Raw genomic sequence first — 21088 nt, forward strand, 5'->3', positions numbered from 1 at the left:
TTTTTAATATTTTTATTTATTTCTAGGAGAGAGAGAGAGAGAGAGACACAGCATGAGCAGGGGAGGGTCAGAGAGAGAGGGAGTCACAGACTGAAACAGGCTCCAGGCTCTGAGCTGGCAGTCAGCACAGAGCCCGACGCGAGGCTCGAACCCACGAACCGCGAGATCATGACCTAAGCGAAAGTCAGACGCTTAACCGACTGAGCCACCCAGGCGCCCCATTGCCTTTTCTATATTAATAAGAAAACAGAGGCTCTGGGAGGTAGCCACTGCCCAGGGTTCCGCATCTCCACTGTGTTCCAAAGTCTCTGCTCTTTTTATTACTCTACGCTGCAGACTCAGAGTAAAGTGGAGACAGAAGCTGTGCTCAGAGAGGGGATTTTCAGTGTTAAATATCTTACATGTGGCAACATTTCTTTTGAAGTGCTAGATGCTTGGTTGGCTTCAATGAAGACCCTTTAGGACTGAGGACTGGGAGAGCAACAGTTGAAAACATCATCAAAAACAGACTCCTCAAACAGGTAGGCTTCTCTGGGGAATAACCCTGGAAACAGCCAGTCAGAGTGAGGAGGGTGGGTCAAGTTCCAGACGATGAGGCGTCCTATGACAAACCACACAAAATGAACAAGGGTGAGGGAGGCTGGGTGAGGAGCTGGCAGGCCTGGATAGATTGGCTCAAACATCATTATCTTCTTTCCCTTCTCCTCTTACATCACACCAAATATGGAAACAAATACCTGCCTACCATCTGTCCCTGAAGAGATACAACTCCACCATTCATCCTCTAGAAGTGGGAACCAGATGGGGTGACGTTTTTTTTTTCCCCCTGGGCATTCAGAGAAAGGGAAATCTGTGAGCTGGAAGCAACATGAGTGGTCATCTAGTCATTTTGAAGGAGAGAAAGTTCAGGATCCAGAAAAGCCAAGTCACTTGTCCTGGGATAGTAACAGAGCTAGGCTTAAACCAAGTCTCTCATCTTCCAGACCCAGGCCCTTTCCACTGCACTGTGCTGTCTTCCATCAACTAGTTGACAATCAAAAATCAAAAACAGAAGTCTTCTCTTTTCCTGAGAGAATCCCAAGCCCACTGCATTTGATGTCCCAGTGAGTATTCTCCAGAGTCCCTAATGAATTCACTGTTGACTCTTAGGGCTGAAAATGGCAAAGCATTCCCCATCTCTCCACCTTAGCCTTTAAAGAGCAGGGTCTACATGGACTGTATTTCACATTTTACTCTACAGTTACTTCCTGTGTTGTGCCAAAAGTGTCCCCTTACCTCTAGGAACTAAATATGCATTTGCTCTTTAGACATTTAATTTCCACTACATTTTAACATCATGAGGCTAAACCAAGTAGGGTTGAAAGCATGAAGGAATGGGGCGCCTGGGTGGCTCAGTCGGTTAAGCGTCCGACTTCGGCTCAGGTCATGATCTCACGGTTCGTGGGTTTGAGCCCCGCATCGGGCTCTGTGCTGACAGCTAGCTCAGAGCCTGGAGCCTGCTTCAGAATCTGTGTCTCCCTCTCTCTCTGACCGTCCCCTGCTCAAGCTGTCTCTCTCTCTCAGAAATAAACATTTAAAAAAAAAAATTAAAAAAAAAAAAAAGAAAGCATGCAGGAAGAAGGAGCTTGGAATGACAGCTGCTCTTTATTTAGGACAAAGGTGACCATAATTCCTAAAGAGCAATGAGCTGCATTTTGAACTCATAAAGTCAGCCAAAAGAATGCAATGATTAGAAGGATCCCCAATCTTCGGTTCTAAAACTTCGAAAATTATAGGGGATGCTCTACCATCCTACACTCATCCCAAGCAGTCGAGCTCTTACCCAGCTTGACTTTGAATCCTAGTGGGTTCTTGGTGATCAAAGATGAACCCATACTGTAGGAATTCCTAGAACCTGCCTCCAGGCCTGGTGTACCGGAGGCTGGTGTCCAGTCAACAGGAAAGAGCAAAGAGACTTAGTAAAACCCCATTACTCATTTGAGAAGACTTGCAAAATCTGTCAGGAACATCTGATGTTGAGTTCAATTGAGAGTGATGGTAGAAAGACATAGGCATGGTTAGGTTCTCCCTTTCTGCCATAGGAATACTATAATGTCTAATAGTCCCAAAGTCACTCCTTCAGTCAGTGTCCTATGTAAGGGCTAACTGTAACCCTATCTATTCCTCTCATCTTCTCCCCGTTGTTCATCATGACTTAAGGGTGAAAATCCAAGTTGCATCTATCCTTTACTCTCCCAAAACAGCCTCCAGGATCTGGACTAGGATGAGCCAAGCCAGGCTACTAGACCACAAAGTTTAAGGAGACAGTTACTCTGAGAATCATTAAATTCTAGGTGCCTGGCATGCCTCCTCCTATTCCTTATGTAGTCATCCTCATGAATATGCAGGAGGTAAATAGTGAGTATTTGCATAATGTTCACTTCACTACTGGAAATTCTCAAATGTCTCCCCAAAGCCTGCAGGTCATAGTCCAAACTACTGAATGTGGCCAACACAGTCCTTTCTGGGCTGGCTCCTGTCCCTGTCCCTACTCAGAGGCCTCTACTCTTTGCCTTACATTACTTTCCAGTAATCCTCAATTCATTAGGGTTTCCTCCTGGTAGAGGTTAACACAGACTTGTACACTATTAGTATGTTGATGCCAAATGATGGAAAAAGTGGAAAACCTGAGGAAGAGGTGTGGCAGTGGCTAAGAGGGCTGGCTCTGATTGTGATCCTATCTCTGTGAGGAGCTGTGCCCATGAACTACTGATTTTTCTCTAGGCCTCAGTTACCTCCTTTAAAAAGAAAAAGGGAAGAAAATAGGAAAAACATATCTATTTCATTGGTTGCTGTGCAGATTGAAAAAAAAGTTCATGTAAATCCTTAGCACAGTGGTTGAACCTATAAGTGCTCAATAAGTGGTCGTTAATGTTCTTACAAATTGGAAACAAAATCCAATCTTAGAGAAGTATTTATAAATTTACTGACTGCAGCTGAATTTCAGGAGGTGACAGTGACATATAGGTAACAGTTAGATGCAGCCAGTCATCCTGAGAAGTCCAAGTTTTCTCCGTAACAGGTGCCTGCCAAGACCAAGATAGAGAGACACCTTTTCACACTGCAGACTTGTGCTGGAAGGTACCATAGAAGAGTAAAGGTACAGAGTCTGGGTTTCCATGTATCAGTAGCAAGACCCCACACCAGAATTTGTTACCTCATTACTTAGTGTCTGAGCCTTGAAGAAAACATGTAAATTATGCAGAAAGGCACCATATTGTTGGAGGCAAATGAGACCTTCATTATCCCTGTGTGAGCAGGGCTTAGCCAACAGAGCAGAGAGAAACAGTAAACCCATCAAGGTCTGGCAGCACAGATGGGCGCTCAAAAAGGTTCCAGGGACCCTCAGAGTAGGGCCAAATGCTGTCGTTATTCAAGCAGTTAACACATGGCTAGGCACGTGGTGTGTCCCTAATGATTCTGCTTCTCTGCAGCCTTCTCCAGGGGAGGCTGTTCATCTGCCCACAATCCTCACCCTTAAAACACATAGCCTACAACCCAGTGGGTTAGGATTCTCCTAATCCTCCACTGCCATTCTTAGCAAGTTCCATTCTCATGTGATTTAAAGACCCTCTTGTCTCCATGGTCACACTATTAGGCTACACCATTGTCTCCAACTCCCACCACTTTTACACATTGACTACATTCAAATTCATCCCTTATGCTTACTGGGTACCACAGCATCCAGTGCCTGGCATGACGTAGATACTCACTCAACATTTGCTGAACACTGGCACTGGTTCAAAGTCCTACCCTTCACCCCAATCCCTGTTGCCATCTCAGATGCCCCCAAGATCTGTCAAAGGATTCTTACAGCATCTCATCCTCCAGGGTCTTGCTTTACCTATTTCCATAGTTTTCTCTTCCATTCCAGGAACTCAGATTTATGACTGGCCAACATCTACATCTAAAATCTTGACCTCAAAAAATCATCCATCAATCAATCTTTTAAATTAATTTCTTTAAAATCAATATTTTATTCTTTCCTGTCTCCCATTCTTTACAAACCTGATCCCAATCATCACTGCCCTTTTCAAGTCCTGTGCTACATCTGTTCTGCCACTTCTTCAATTATCTCTCACTTCATATGGTAAAGGTCACCACATATAAATTCCCTCCAGATCCCTTCCCATTCACTTCCAAAATTAACTGTATTTTCACCTATTGTTATTTCCTCACATGTGGTCCCTTAGGAAGGAAAGCTTCTTTGAAAGCAAATTCCTCTACTCTTGCATTCTATCATAATCTTCCTGAAATGGTATGTATTTCATCAACCTGACTTTATCTTCTATCACTCCACCTTTAAAGTGACTTCCTATTTGTCAAACCCAGTGAACATTCAGTTCTCAGCCTTAGTTGATTAACCTGAAGCATTTAAGAAGGTTGAATACATCCTTCTCAGAACCCTCTTCCTTTTCTTCTGATCTAGTACTTGCCATGGGGTTTTTTTCTTTCCTCTACACTCATCCTTGCCGATAGCTACCCTTGGACCCTTTACCTTTATTCTCTCTTTAAATTTTGATATTCCTGAGGCTTTGTCCAATATCCCCTTTTCTTAATTTATAGCCTATTCCTGGATCATGGTACCCATTTGCATGGCTTCTGCTGAATCTGGGCCCTCATTATGACTCCTAAGTCTGTCTCTGGCCAAGACTTCTCCCTTGAGTATCAAAACCACATGGCCAAATATACACAGAAACCTCTGCGTGGATGTCTCTCCAGACCTCAACACACTCAAGACTTGGTGCAGTCTCTTCCCCATCGTATCTACTCTGCTCTTGAATTCTCCATCTCTCTTAGCGGTGCCATTGCCCATCTAGCTGAGGCTCAGACATGTAAGTGACCAGGCCACAATCTGGTCTAGTGTTTTTTCCTTCTCTCACTGAGACTGGGTCTGCCACGGGATGGACTGCAACAGTCAGCTGTAAAGTAGCTGCCCATCAGGTGTGAAGAAGCCTTACCTTGAACAGAAGATACTTTTAGCCAGGATAATTTGATTGGGATGTATATAGGGACTTCTAGGGGTTTGCAGAGAGAAAGAGGTAGAAATTGAGAAGTGATCTGTGGCATCTAACTAGCAGGAGGCCCATGTCATTGACCAACATCATTGAAGGCTATTATCTTAAGAAGTTTTATCCAGTTTGGAAGATATACTTTGAGTGCTTAAATACTGAGCTCTGAGGTGAGGCTTGGGAAAAGCATATTCTGGCCAGCTTCTTCAAACCCTCCCATTCCTGTCCACTTACCAGATATGACTTGTGAAAAACAAAGCTAACTTATGTTTATACATCATGGAGAGCAAAAGTAGCTCAAGCCAAGAAGATCTGCAAAAAAGTCATATGCTAGCAGATCAACCCTTCAGACTCTACTTTTGTATCTTTGAATAGCTTATTTAAATTTCTGCCTTTGTCCTGTGGCAGATATTTCTATAAGGATTCAATATGACTGATATAGCATCCATTAGTTTAGTGATGAAGACAGCATTATTATTTTAGTACTCCCTATCAGTCATAGGTAATTCACTTCTTCAAGTGGCAGACTTTGCATATGAAGTGCCACATCAACTCCCAACGCAGGCCAGTTTGAGAACACTTGAGAGCAGTCTCTGTGTGTTGATAGAACTCTGTGAGTTCTGGCTGACTGAATTCCCTCATGGTCTGAGTGATCCAAACATCAGACAGTGATGCACCTTTACCAGAGTGGAGGTTATCACGAATCCTTCTGCTGTGATGACATGCTAGGAGAGTTATGTATCAAAGAGAGCACATAGTCTTTACCTTGCTTTAAGCAAATAGCCAGCTAAACAGATTATGCAAATGAAGCATCCCCAAACACATCTCCAAGTAAAATGGGTAGACCTGTTGTATCTAATAGCTGAGGAAGTATTACTCCCATTTCACATATGCAAGGTTACAAGTGATATCACATTTTTAAAATATCTTTTAATCAACGATCTTAACAAGTCTCCACTCCTCCAAGCTGTAGAAAATTCAACTTCAAATCTTCCTCTCAGAGGACTGGGTGCTGGAATTTTATGTAGTGCTATGGAACTTGGGATCCTCTCTCACCCAGAATCATTAGTTATCAGTTCATACCGTTAGCCTAAGACACCCATTGTCCACATGCACACGGTCCCTTTGGGTCCATTGCTTGTGCTGCTTCTGGGGCAAAGTAATATTTACCAGGTCTGGAAATCATGCAGCCATTCTCCTCCGAGGCCTATCCAGATCATAGTGCCACTGCCCAATCTCATGGAGCCCACTGCCCTCTATTTCTTTCTTTGATTTCCATAGATCCCTTCTTCGATCTGTCTTTCAGGGTTTCCTTGATAACAACAGTGCTCTGCGCCCTCCCTCAAGGAAACCCAGCATAGTCTTCTCAGTGGGTTTAGACTTTGAAAAACAAAGACAGTAAAAGAAGTCTCATGGAGGCCACTCCTGCTTTCTATTCTATCACAAAATAGAAGCAAGAAAACACAGAGGTTCCTCCCTCCCTAAATGAAGGGAAAGAAGAGAACACACAAGCAGAAAGTATCATTTTGCATCTCCAAAGCTGACTTCACCATGTAGAGTTTCCACTGGTGTGTACTCTGCATGACAGGTCAGTTACCACAGGAAAAGTAAGATGAGATCCTTTGGGGACCAACTCTTGGACAGTGTCATGGGGGGCTGGTAGCACTACTGGTGAACCTACTCCTGTAGGTTGGCAATAAAAGTGACATCCTACCTTCCATTCCAATGTGAGACCTGTGTCTTGTCAGAGAAATTTTTTTCACATATATTATTCCACCAGGGCTCCCACAGCCCCACTGTCAGAAAAGCTGTATTATTTCCATATCACTGATGGAAAGACTGAGGCTCCAAGAAGCAAAGCTATTTAGCATGTGTGATGTGGAGATGGGATGTGAACCTATGTCTGTCTGACTCCTGGATTCCCTGCTCCTTGCACTCCCTACATACTTACCCCCCTTTTCTCTCCCCCCATACTTGACAGGGCTACCCATAACAGGGCTCAGAGCCCAGAAAACCAGGAAGTCATCACTCCACCATGTGAGACCAGGTAACACCTCTTCCCTAAGCATACTGAGTGCTGGTTCTTCACTTGGAGCATCCTTTCCCCACCTAAATCTAGCCCAGTGCCCCTCCCCTCATGATTCCCCTTCCAGATGGCTATGAGCTCTGTCTCCCTGTGTATCTTTAATTTAACCAGCCATCCCTCCACAATGATCTCCCTTGTATTTTGGCATTTATACACATATCTCATGTCCTCCAGGACATTTTTGGCTCTGGAGTGGTATGACCATGATTCATTGCCTGACCTAAAGGAGATACACAAGAAATGTCTCTGAAATTGAAGGGTGAACTGAAGATGAATGAATGTAAGAGGAAAGGAAGAAGTGAGTGGATGAACTAATGGATTGAGTTGAAAATGAAAACAATGGAGGATACCAAGAATTCCAAACAGCCATTGCAGGCAGTGATGAGACAGTATTCGCTACAAAGCATGAGAAAGGATACATACTGGGATTAAGAGGACACCAAAACGCAAGTATAATTCAAGGTCTGTGAAGAAACACTCTTCAGGACCCAATAATTCCATGTTTCACTCTGAATTCACTTTATGGGTACTGATTTCTGAAACTATTCACTTTTATAAAGCCCTAGCCCTTCTTTCTGATCATTAATCCACGGCCATGATGGACTAATGCTACCACGGAGAATAATTTTGGTGTGTCCACACTGTGCCAGGTGCTCTTGCAAATATCTCACTTAATTCTCACAATGATATGAGACATGTAGCTATGTATATGTTTTACAGATGGGAAAACTGAGGCTTAGAAAAGTTAAGCAATTTTTAAGGTCCCTGATGTAATAAATGACAGAGTCAGAATGCAAACCCATGTCATCTGAGTTCAGAGCCGTCCCTCCTAATCCCTCTCCCATCTAGGTTTCCAGCAACATGGCACCATGCCTGGCTATGACAGCAAGCTTCCATTCACTGAGCACTTGCTATATGATTCACCAAACACTCTGTGGACACTGAATTCACAGCAATCTCATGGCTGAGGCACTGTTTTGATTCCTATTTTATAAACAAAGACACTAAGGTTTGTGTGACTGAGTGACGCCACTAGAAAGTGACAAAGCTGGAATTCGAATGTAAGCTGACTTCTTCCAAAAACCACGCTCTTTACCATAATTACTGTGTCCCAGAAGAACCACTCATAATTTTCTCTCTTGTTCAGTAGATGGTTGTGGGGTCACAGAAAGAGCCCTGTATTTGAAATTGGATTATTTATGTTCTAGTCTTGGTTCTTCTGCTTAGGTTTGTACCTTGGACAAGATGTTTAACATTTCTGGGCCTCAGTTGGTCATCCATATGATGGAGGCAATCATGCCCCCTGTAGAGCTACTGTGAAGGTTAATGAGGAGTCAATGCTGATGAGCACACTGTGCAAACCTCTATTTCTGTGAAGGAGAAGAGGGTCAACAGATATGATTATGCTTGTCTGGAAGTGGATAAAAGGAGTCTCACAGAGATGAAGTGTCTGGTCTAACAATCTCACAGAGAGTCCGTTCATTAGGCCAGGAACAAAACCCAGATGTCCCTAGGCAGTAGTCCATGTGCCTTTTGCTAGGTGGCCAAGGATCATTATTTGCAAGGATGAGATTCTGCCAGCCCCACAGTGCTTCTTTGGTTTCCATGTGCATCATCTTTCCCCCCTCACACACCACCCAGCTCTTTCGAGGCCCCTTGACATTCAGGGTAGAAGTCTTTTTCCATCATTCCTTGGCTTAACTGTTGAATTAAGTGGTCTTGTTCTGTTAAAGAGGTCCACCCAGAACGAGCAGGCTGGAGAGAAGACAGCGTGAGGCTGGTCAGGCTCGCCTGTCGAGGGCTTGAGATCCTCTGCTAATGAACACCGTTTTGGAGCTGCTCGGGATTAAGCCATTATCTGTGCGATCTTCACCTGACCCTTTATGGGCCAAAATTCATTCATTCCAATTTCATGCTTAACTAGGAAGGCTTTACAACTCCTTTCTCCCCTGGTATCATTTCTCTTCAATCTCCGGGACCCATTATGCAGCAATTTTGCTTTCCCCAATTTCATTTTCACTTTCAAAGTGAATGTCATTTGTCAGGCAAACCACATATTCTTTGGATCCCTATCTGTTAAATTATTTCTGAACTTGACTTTTTGGGGCCCCATTCTGGCTGACCTAAATTCTTCTCTGTCTTCTACCATTTCCCCCTTCCCTCTGAAGGCAGCCATTTGAGGCTTCATTGCCTAAAGAGGCTGTTTCTGGAAGCACTTATCTGTTACCCCAGTTGGATAGTTATCATTCCTATCTAAATTAGCTAGTGTGATCTTTTCTCTGAACTCCAGGCAGAACCGACCCTTTGTATGAGAACTCCCCATCGGGTTTCAGACCCATCTGCAGCGCCATTCTCAGATCGTTCTCTTTGGAACTAAGATTCAAGTCCTCAATGTTTCTAATGCAATGTTCATGTCTGTAGCCACTTTTCAAAAGAACATGCCCCTCTTGAAGAGATGGTGCCTGGAATCCTAATTAGGCCATCTCTTGCCAGAAGATCATCTCAGAGGAGGTGCCCTGCAAGGACCTCCTTGTCTTTTCTGTCCTGGTGTTGCCAACTGCAGGGAGAATGTGTGATGACAGGGAAAGGGGTGTCAGGGGGAACAGCTGCAGAGTGGCAAAGAGTGACTTCATACAATTCACCTTCAGAGTAGCAGCAAAGAACTTCTGCAGTGAAACCATGCCTGTTAACACATGTCAGAACTGATATTATGAGGGGATGGACAGCCCTGCTCTACCACAGGTTGGATGGACCATGGATAGAGTGTTGGGCTGGGTCTGAAGTGCCCCAATTCCAGAGGACAAGACCACAATTAAATTGCACAGAGAATAACCAAGCTTGTGAAGAGGCCAGTGTGAAAGACGGTGGAAAGAACTGAAATGTTTAGCCTGGAAAGGAGAGCCTTTTGTGGGGATAAGCAGGGTGGAAAATTCTATCTCAGACTCCTGTTTTACAAATTAGAAACCTGAGACTTGGAGAGGACAGACCTGGAGAATAAGCAGAGTGAACTTTTCAAAGAATAAATTAGATCATTTTGCTTTGCTGCGTAAATCCCACCAGAGACTCCTGCTCCTGTCAATATAAAGGGCAAACCCCAAGCCATGGCCTCCAAGATCCCATATGATGGTGCTGGTCCCCCTCTACAAAGTGGAGGAATAAGCTAAATTGGTACAACCAAGAGACCCCATCCAACCATGGTTGAGACAAGGTTAGAAGTTTACTTCTTGACCTTGCTATAAACGATACCACAAGTTGCAGGGCAGACCATGATTCAATAGGGGCCAATTAGCAGAAACTGTCAGCTGAGACTTCAGGAACATACCCACGAATGAAAAAGAGATCCTTGCCTACTTTGTGTACATTGTGAAGAGAAACAAGAGTAGACTGGACCAGAAATCGGAACGGTGCTGACAGCTCGAGTGAAGATAAGCACATCTTCAAGGAATGAAGTGTAATGCTACTGTTAATGTGGTATATGCCACATTTAAGCCCACAAAAACTGTTAAAGTTTTCTGTAAATTAAAAAGTTTGCATGATGAAAAAAGAGATGAGGAGTCAGGGGCAGGCAGGGATGCCCTGTCATCCTTAAAGTGGAGCCTTTGTATCTGGGTGCAAGGTGGCACCACAGGAGCCTTCGGGGGCTGGTTCAGCAGCAGCTCTTTGGGGAGGTGCCCTCTGCCCACTCTATCGAATGGAGCTGGCCCATCATATAATCTATCTCAGCACAACACCCTGCTTGCTTCTTTCATCGTACTTACCACTATTTATACTTATTTATTCACTTGGTTTACTTTTGTCTATCCATCCTCCTCATCTCCACCCAACTAGACTATACTCTTCAGGAGGGTATAATAGGGTACATCTTTTTTTTTTTTTAAATAGTTTATTGTCAAATTAGTTTCCACATAACACCCAGTGCTCATCCCCACGAGTGCCCTCCTCCATGCCCATCCCCCCCTCCCCCCCACATCCATCAGTCCTCAGTTTTTGTCAGCATTCAAGAGTCTCTCATGGTTTTCCTCTCTTCCTTTCCCCCACCATTTCCCCCCTTCCTCTCCCCCTTGTTCCTCCGTCAAGTTCCTCCTAATCCTCCTATACGTGCAAACATATGGTATTTGTCCTTCTCTGCCTGACTTATTTTGCTCAGCATAACACCCTCAAGGTCCACCCATGTTGCTACACACGGCCAGATTTCATTGTTTCTCATTGCCATGTAGTATTCCATGGTATAGATAAACCACATTTTGATCCATTCGTCCGTTGATGGACACTTAGGCTCTTTCCATGTTTTAGCTATTGTTGAGAGTGCTGCTATGAACATTGGGGTACATGTGCTCCTATGCATCAGCATTTCTGTATCTATAATAGGGTACATCTTGAATTTCCAGCTCACTACTGTATTAGCTCTCTATCCCTGCTTAACAAATTACCCCAAAACAGAGTAGCTTAAAATAATAAACATTTATTATCCACAGTTTCTGTGGGTCAGGAATTCTGAAGCAGCTTAATGGGTGGTTCTGGATAGAAGTCTTTCATGACATTGCAATCAAGATGTCTGATGGACTGCAGCTATCTGAAGGCTTGGCTGATGCTGAAGGATTTATTCCAAAATGGATCACTCATATGGTGCTGGTTATTGGTAGGAGGCCTCGGTTTCTTCCCACATGGGCCTCTCCAAGCTGCCTGAGCATCCTTACAATAGGGCAGCTGGCTTCCCCCAGGGTGAGCAATCCAAAAGAAAGCAAAGCAGATGCCTCTGTCTTTCTGACTAGGCCACAGAAGTCACAGACTGTCATCTCTACAATATCCTGTTGTTTACACAGGTCATTCCTATTCACTGCAGGAGGGGACCACACAAGATTGTGACTATCAAAAAATGGGGTGGGGGGTCACCTGGGTGGCTCAGTCAGTTAGGCATCCGACTTCAGCTCAGGTCATGATCTCATGGTTTGTGGGTTCAAGTCCGACATTGGGCTCTGCATTGGTGGTGCAGGACCTGCTTGGGACTCTCTCTCTCTGCCCCTCCCCAACTCTCTCTCTCTCTTAAAATAAATTAACTAATAAAAAAAGAAAGAAAACTGGGATCACTGGGGGCTATCTTGAAGGCTGGCTACCATAACTACTCTATCCCCAGCAGCCAAACTAGAATTAACGTATGGTAAGCATTTAATATATGTTTGTTCAGTAAATAAAAGAACAAAGAGAGCCCAAGTAAACTCAGAATTATCAAGATTAGTAACTGAACCCAGTCTTGAAATCAAGTCTTCAGTTTCCTACTAAGTGTTCTTTCCCTATGACTTTGCCAACCATGCTCTCTCTTTTCCAATCCTCTGACACACAGCCCTGTCTCTCCCAGACCATGTCAGCCTGTAACCCAAGGCGGTGATGGCCTTTTCAGTAAAGAAAAGCATCCCTGGGATACGTCTTCACTGGAGTACTTGGCCAGGAGAGAGGAGGAATCCTGGGAGGCTGAGGGATTGCAAGAGTCTGACAGATCCATATGCAGCATTTGGCTATCTAAGTCTATGGTTTGGAAACTTCAGTTTGCAGAAGAATCCACCAGGGATTTGGTGATAGTCCAGAGTGGGACCCAGGATTCTGCAATCAGGAAGGTTGGTGGAATGTTCTCATTGCTGATGGTTAGAGGACAAGCACTCCCATTCCTGGGGCTCCTTTGTACCACTGAGCACAACCTTCCAGAGGGCCCACAGAGGGGTGGTTGGGCTTGGGGAGGGGAAGCCCAGTCACAGGGCTGCCAGGGTAAGATGATTTAGACAAGCTCAGGAAAACAAGGCCAGGGAGTGACAGCAAGAGGACAAAAGGCTCCTTAGTATACTGTTTATTTGTATAGAACTGAGTGTTAGGTAGTTGTGGTGTTCTTTTTTTCCTTGCAGGAGCTCCATGGTGTGTGTGTGTGCGCACGCACACACGTAAGTTAGCTTCTTCTGGTATCCAACTGGGGATTTGATTCATTTAACTTGTTCAGCGTCAGTTGCAATAAACCAGGTGGTTTTGCATTGCTCATGCAAATCACTTTCTCCCCACACATGGCCACAGTCCCAGCTGCCAAAATGTTGTCATGTTCTTGTCTCCAGAGCCTTAATAATAAGAAAAAATACAGTCTGCAGCATGTTTGTGCTCAACACTCTCCTTGGTTATCTCTGAGCCTGTGCGGTCACTGCCGGCTCTGTCAACGAGCCAGTTCAACCCAGGCGAAGATATATACAGAGGCCAGTGGAGCAGAAGAGCCTGAACTCTAGCTCCCCAGGTCATAGCTTCTGCTGACCTATTCACAGTGTCCCTTATGACAGCCAACAAAACCTTGGGTATGGAGGCTAAAATCCCAAATTTTAGATTTGGGCTCCACCTGAGGGTGCCCTGGTGCCCTAATTCTTGCGGGAATTCGGTGAGACAATCAAAGTCAATACTCCCAATTGGTTTTAGTTCATGGTGCGGAAATAGATAAAGCACTGGAGTAAACATGAAAGGTTAGCTGTGGCCAAATATGATCTTTAGAGGGTTTGGGTCACCCCGGCTTCTGCCCATCAACCGTGTGGCTAAGGGAGCCGTGTCTCATGGTAAACTGACTGACTGAGGGTCACCCAAACTACTGACCCTTGCAGAAATGTATGTGAACCCATACACAGCCATGTGTCTTGCTTTGGCCAATGAGATGGGAGCAGAAGTGACATGCTACCTCCAAGCAGAATCTTTAAGAGCCAGAGTATAACTGCCTTGTTCTCTCTCTTTATCACAGTGGCCAGCAAAGTTACAGATCACCCTGGATACCAAAGTCAAGACTGTATGAAGTAGAGCCACAGCCAACCCTCAATAACCATAAAGCTTGAGCAAGGAATGAATGTCTTCTGTTTTAAGAGATTTGGGAGTCATTTGTTACTACAGCAAGCAAAACTCTTCCATTCTGATCATACCATGGCATACCTGATGAGACCCTTTGATCTGAAGAAAAGCTCTAATTAATTGTGCGCCAGACAAATGTTAGCCACTCACTTTTACAAGCACCAATGGAATATAAATAATTTTCTTGAGTTTTTATCAGCTTTGTCCTCTGGAGGTTCAGCTTTATCCCCAAGCTAGTAAAGAGATGACTAAAAATTCCAGTTATCATATCCATACAAAAACAGGTCATCTCTGAGTCTCTTCCATACAGAAAAATTTCCAAAAGCTCTGTTAAAGCTTCAATAGCACCTAATGATAGTGATAATGAAAAGCATGGGCTATAGAGTCACAGAATCTGAGTCCAAATACTGACTGGGTGATTTTGGGCAAGGGACTTAATCACTGTGTCTATATCTGTAAAATGGGAATAACATTAGGATCATTGCCAAGAATAAATGAGTACGTACAAGGGTTTTGGACCGGTGCCTGGTACATAGGACATACTTTCTTCATGTTAGTAGTGGACATCTGTCATGGCCAATTTTCACCCAGAATTACACAGGGAAGGGAATTCTGGGAAGCATAGTTCCAGCTTGGCCAGATTGACAGTACAGGATGGGAAGGTAGATCACAGCAGGCTGTTCAGTTAGGCTAAGGATTTGGGTGGGGGGACAGAGTAAAGTCTTTGAATTTTTTTCTTTCCTTCTTCTTTTTTGTAGAGAGAGAATGTGTACTCACAAGTAGGGAAGGAAGGCAGGAGAGAGAGAGACTCTTAAGCAGGCTCCACTCAGGGCAGAGTCTGACATGGGGCTCGATTCCACAACCCTGGGATTAGGACCTAAGCCAAAATCAAGAGTCAGATGCTCAACTGTTTTCTTTTAAAGTAGGCATGGCTTGATCAGCTTTGCATTTAAAAAGACCTGTTAGGTACCAGGGTAGACAATGATTGGTGGTAGGATACAAGAAGCATGAAGAACCAACTGTTACAGTAGTTTGTCATTTCTAAGGTACTGCTTCAAATCCTGTGGAAAAAGGTGAGATAAGAATGCACAAGCAAACAATTGCTAGAGTCATTTTAGCTCTTTTTTTTTTAAACGTTTAATTTTGAGAGACAGACAGAGAGAGAGAGAGCAAGCAGGGGAGAGGCAGTGAGAGAGGGAGACACAGAATCTGAAGCAGACTCTAGCTTCGAGCTGTCAGCACAGAGCCTGACGTGGGGCTCGAACTCAGGAACCATAAGATCATGACCTGAGCTGAAGTCAGATGCTTAACCTACTGAACCACCAAGGTGCCCCATGGTAATTTTAGTTCTAATGGTCTATAATGCAATATAAAAAATAAAATACATGTACACACACCAGATTAAGATATTTCTTTCTTTCCCTGAGAGACATTCAGTCCATTTCAATAGTTTCCCAAAACGTGGTATTGTTATTAATTCTGGATTTTTCCCATTAAACAATGTAAGTGTGTTCAATGATCAAAATAATTCACTCACTTTTTCCTTGTGCACAGTGTAGATGTATGCTATGAAAGACAATGAATCCACTCAATTAGAACCAAAGAGCTTTCTGACTAAGCTTTAGATTTGTGTGTCAATTTTAATTCCAAAAAATTCATTAGGAAGTAAGAAAGAAGGAAACCTTCACCTCATGAAACAAGTCTCTGCACTAACTACCCAGGTATCCCCTCTCTCTCCCAGCCTTCCTTGTGATTGCTGGGGCTTGGGCGTCCAGTACTGGCCGATGGACTGTGAACTGATATGACTTGTCCCACGTCTGGGCTGGGGCAGTGTGGAGCTGGGGTGCCTCTTTCAGTTTTCTGTTACCTACTGTGGTGACTTGAAGGCAACAGACAACACAGCCACAAGATGAGGAGGGTGGTGTAACTAGGATGAGGCTTCATGTGAAGAGAAAAATGGGATTTTATTATGAAAAATAATAAGGGATTTGTTAACTTGGCATGGCCTAGCATAGCCTGGCTAATACATCTGCCAAAGCCAGTGTCAGGTACTTTTACACCTATTCTCCTCACTGAGCCACCCCATTCGCCTATGACAAACACAGGGCATGAGAAGGAGCTTACCTATGCACACATAATTTGCACGGATGAAACTTGAACCAATAGATATAGATCCAAAGTCCATAAGTTTTCTATCCCATCATACAACAGCACATCCTATTCCCACTAAAGAATCTAAAGGATATGACCATGGGTGGACAACAAGCATTGACTTCTTGAATCACTGAGAGGGACACAAAGTTCTAGCTGGTCCAATGTCCTTGTCAGGTGTCCAGGGCTTCAGGTTTGCCCTTCTGACCTCTCCTTCAATTCCTTTTTCCTTTTAATTCTGGTGGCAAAGTAGCACTGTGGTTAAGAGCATAGATTTCTGGAGCTCTGCCACTCACAAGCTGTGTGACCTTGACCAACATATTTCACCTCCACAAGCTTCAGTTTCCTCATTACCCAAAATGAAGATAAAAGACCTACCTTATGGGGTGCTTACAAGGATTAAATGAGATGGTGTCTGCAAAGTACTCAGTGTGGGGTCTGGCACATTGGAAATATTTGGTAAATGGTAGCTAATAAATGGGATGGCCCAAAGCAGCCATTCATTTTAAGGTACAATAGATTATTTTTCCAACAAATGCTTTCTCCAGGAGCTAACTGTATAAATAACCTCAAGATTCCTAACCTCAAAGGCAAGGGAAATTGTGTCAGCTTGCTTTCCTCTCCTATGCTTAAATTCACACCTACACTTTATTCCCATTATTAGTTCCTATTCTCCTAAAGAGTTCTCTGGAACAGCAGCCTGTTCTATAAGAGCAGAAGTTCTCAAAATCAGTTCTTCACCTGCAACATAGGAATGCAAAATTCCAGAAAATCCCATTGATTTTCATTGACTCAAGAAAATCTCATCAGGGAAAACCTGTCATACTGTTCCCAGTAATAGGCATTTCTTTACCTGAGCAATATAAGCCTCCAAGCCTCAGAAGAGAGGTATCCTGTAGATAATGGTGGAGGGTTCAGCTATGTCCTGAGGGACACACATGCTTTTATTTGTCATTGTTAGTGGTTTTTATTTTAAAATTTTTTAATGTTTATTTATTTTTGAGAGAGAGAGACAGAAACAGTGTGAGCAGGGGAGGAGCAGAGACAGAAGGAGACACAGAATCCGAAGCAGGCTCCAGGCTCTGTCAGCACACAGCCCAACACGGGGCTTGAACTCTAATACCACAAGATCATGTGAGATCATGACCTGAGCTGAAGTCTGACACAACTGATTGAGCCACCCAGGCACCCCTTTATTTAAAAAAAAAAAAATTAATGTTTATTTATGTTGTCAGCATTGTTTAATTGTGATAAAAACACTTAACATGAGATCTAGCCTCAACAAGTTTTTAGGTGCATAATTATAGTAATGTAAGCTACAGGTACAAGGCTATACAGCAGATTCTAGAATTCAACCATCTTGCATAACCCAATACCAACTCTCCATTTCCCCTTCTCCCAGCCCCTGGTAACGAGCGCCCCACTTTCTGCTTCTACATATTTGACTGTTTTATATGCCTCATACAAGTGATATCATACAGTATTCATCTTTCTTTCCCTTAGCATAATGCCTTCTTCAAGTGCCATCCATGTTTTGAATATGGCAGGATTTCCTTCCTTCTTTTGTTTGTTTGTGTGTTTGTTTGTTTATTTTTAAATGTTTATTTATTTTGGGAGAGGGAGGGTCAGAGAGAAAAGGAGAAAGAGAATCCAAAGCAGGCTCTGAGTTGTTAATGCAGAGCCTGATGCAGGGCTCAAACTCATGAACTGTGAGATCATGACTTAAGCTGAGGTTTAATGCTTAACTGACTGAGCCACCCAGGCATCCTTTATTTTGAGAGAGAGAATGTGAGGGAGGGAGGGGCCGAGAAAGGGAGAGAGAATTCCAAGCAGGCTCCACATTCAGCGCAGAGCCGAAATCAAGAGTCAGATGTTTAACTGACTGTGCCACCTAGATGCCCTGAAAACCACCCATAATTTTGACAGTAGAAATAATGAGATATATTTCAGACATTTTTAGGATATGCACTGTCGTTTTTAATAAATCATAACGTATATCTCTTTATACCTACTTTTTGCCGTTTGGATCTATCTTTCCACGTCGGTAAGTATCTATAACCAACTACTACTTATTACAACAGCTGTATACTATTCCCTTATATGGATGTAGTTTGGACTATAGGTTGTTTCCAATTTTTTTTTGCTATTGCATGTAAAAATGTGATCCTCAATGCTGAAATAATCATACAGTAAAGCATTATTAGCTCTGGTGGCTAATTTCTGTCCCCACTCCTGACACCCCTGCTTGTCCCTATTATAAATAATTAAATGTTTTCCAGTTAAACCTACCTAATTACATATTAATCATCCCTAAGTCAAAAGATCATTGCTGAGATTAATTATAACAGAGACACTTGTTCACAAAAACTTGTTATTTCATATCAGAAACAACACATTAATCTAAAGACTGAACTTCATAGACCATAATGATCTTTTACAACAAACAGATGTCAACCAGGTCTTCTCTGGCAAGGCAGGAATTACATTACTACTTAATAATCCAGACAGGGGAAAGTGAATTCCAGAATAAGGGGATTTGCTTATAAAAGCAGTTTTTAAATAATGAGCCATGTTGCAAAGTAGACAAGAGATGGAGTCAGACAAAATGAGGTTAACATTGGCACTGATCTTTATTTGCTGTGTGCCCTTGAGCAGTTTACTTAACTTCTCTGAGCCCCAGCTTCCTTCTCTCTAAGATACTTATTAACATCTACTGCAGATGTTACCCCTCCTTGACTGCTAAGACACAGAGAACAGCTAGAGTGAAGGCCCTCTACCACTCAGAAGAAACTATCTCTTGGTCCAATTCTGTATTTGACATCTCAGGCCAACAGCATTCTCCATTAGTAGAGTGGCCAAAGAATCTACATCCACACTGGGACACTTCTGAGACTTAACTGGGGCACTATAAATAGTTTGCAGGGACAGCAGGTGCAAACTTGAGCTCCCCCAGGCAGACTGGCAACCCTACTATTAACCAGATCAACACCAGTCTACATGAAGCAAGTGAGAAAATCAGGTCATTTCATTTCAAAGTTGTCTCAGTTGTTCCTCATGTGATCAAGAAAAACTAATTCAATCACAGACTGAAGCATGCACAAAGTTTATTTGGCCTGCCCAGAATGACCCTTTTGCACAATCTATTTGGTTTTGTTTTTGAAGTTTATTTTATTCATTTTGAAAGGGTGAGGAGGGGCAGAGAGAAAGGGAGAGAGAGAGAATCCCAAGCAGATGGTACAGAGCCTGACGTGGGGCTGGAACCCACAAACCTTGAGATCATGACTTGAGCCAAAGAGTCAGACACTTAACTGACTGAGCCATCTGGGTACCCCTGGCACCATCTCTCTGAATTATCAATTCTGTTATCAGTCTTCTTGGGGCTATGAAAACTTCTTTATTATGGGGAACCTATAAATCTTATTGTGCAATTTTATATGATCTTGGTATAGTTTTCCATTTATTTGCATTTTGAAAAAACTCATTCATTATATGCTGAGCCTCAGCCTAAAATTACAGGAACTAGGGAGATGGCTGAGCCACAGTCTTTTTGCTTTAAAGGAACCCATAGTTAGGCCAGGGAGACTACCACAGAAGCCGTTCACAAAAATGTACCACACGAAATATTCCAACGTGGAGGTATGTGCAAAGCACTATGGGACACAGAGAAAATGGTGATTAATTCTTCCCTAGAAGGCAGAAGCTGTACCATTTGAGGCATCTCAAATAATATTTTCTAACTGAGGAAGCATAGGGAGTCCCTTCTAGGTGCAAGTGTAAGGAAGCTGGAATGTGGAATGTGTGAGGAACTGCTCAAGATAGTGTGGCTGGAGGCTGCTGTGAAGCAGGGAGAGGGCTTGGCCTGCAAACTCCTCTCTTTGGGTTTTCTACAACTTTCTTCTGCTATGGAAATCTCAACTGAGCAGTCTTTCAGCTCCTGCTGACTCTTAACAAAACTCCCAACAGCTCCAGAACTTCTCAGAAAGCTCCAACACATGGTCTTTGAACTTATTTAACAGTGATGCTACTGTCTCTCAATTTTTTTAAGTGTGTGTGTGTGTGTGTGTGAGAGAGAGAGAGAGAGAGAGAGAGAGAGAGAAAGAGAGAGAGAGAGAGGGAAAGAGGGAGAAAGAGAGAGAGAGACAAAGTGATGCCACATGCCACTAAACACTACTAGATTTTTGTCACCATTTTGTATCAATGAAAGCTTTGTGGATAGATGCCATACTCTGATGTTTAAGACACCTATAAATGACTGATTTGTAGAAGAGTGTTTCCTTGCAGCATTCAAAACTGGCCTGTTCGTATCAGGACCGATGTGAGACTGAGCCTCACCTTATACTGAGTTTACATCCTTTTAAGAGGTCTTCTGCTATCATTTCCGTAGGGTAGAAAAAAATCAATGTGATTCTAAATAATCCTAACCTCATTAGAAGTCAACAAATGTTGCATTTGATTCACAACAAACCGTGTTTAGAAAAAAAAGAAAAAAGAAACAAGTGAGGAGAAAGTGCAGTCAGGCCATAAGGAGGTAGGATGACTCAAAGGGAGCTCCATCTCAGAGGGGCCCACTACTCACCAACAGGCGTGGGGGGTGCTCGCACAGAGAGTCGAGCAGGTATGTCCAGGCCACCAATTTGAGGGTGGAGGGGAAGGGAGAGGGGGTGTTCCAGAATTTTGCAAATGGGCCTCCATTAAGTCTTTTGCTTCTAAGTGACAGAAACTCAATTCAAACTGGGCTCAAGAAAAGCAATTTTAAAGGATTTATTGGATTTCTTAGTAAAAAAAAAAAAAGCCAGGGGGAGGACTGATCAGACATGCCTGAAGGATATTACTGAAAGGTATGTCTGCTTCAGCTTTGCTTTCTTATTTGCTGGCTTCGTTCTCAATCGGGCTCTCCCATCATGCTGACAAATTGGTTGCTCAATGCCAAATTGCTACC

General features: G+C 43.3%; 1 long non-coding RNA gene across 1 annotated transcript; it reads left to right on the forward strand.

Moving 5' to 3' along the window:
- The first annotated feature begins 7314 nt into the window (after positions 1-7314).
- LOC144236184 (uncharacterized) lies at positions 7315-15375 on the forward strand. The gene is made up of 3 exons (XR_013336439.1): positions 7315-7599; positions 12479-12749; positions 13895-15375. It is a non-coding gene; the product is annotated as an uncharacterized LOC144236184 (long non-coding RNA).
- The last annotated feature ends 5713 nt before the right edge of the window (positions 15376-21088 follow it).

Source organism: Crocuta crocuta, unplaced genomic scaffold, assembly GCF_008692635.1.
Source record: "Crocuta crocuta isolate KB4526 unplaced genomic scaffold, BGI_CrCroc_1.0 scaffold95, whole genome shotgun sequence".
Lineage (NCBI taxonomy): Eukaryota > Metazoa > Chordata > Mammalia > Carnivora > Hyaenidae > Crocuta > Crocuta crocuta.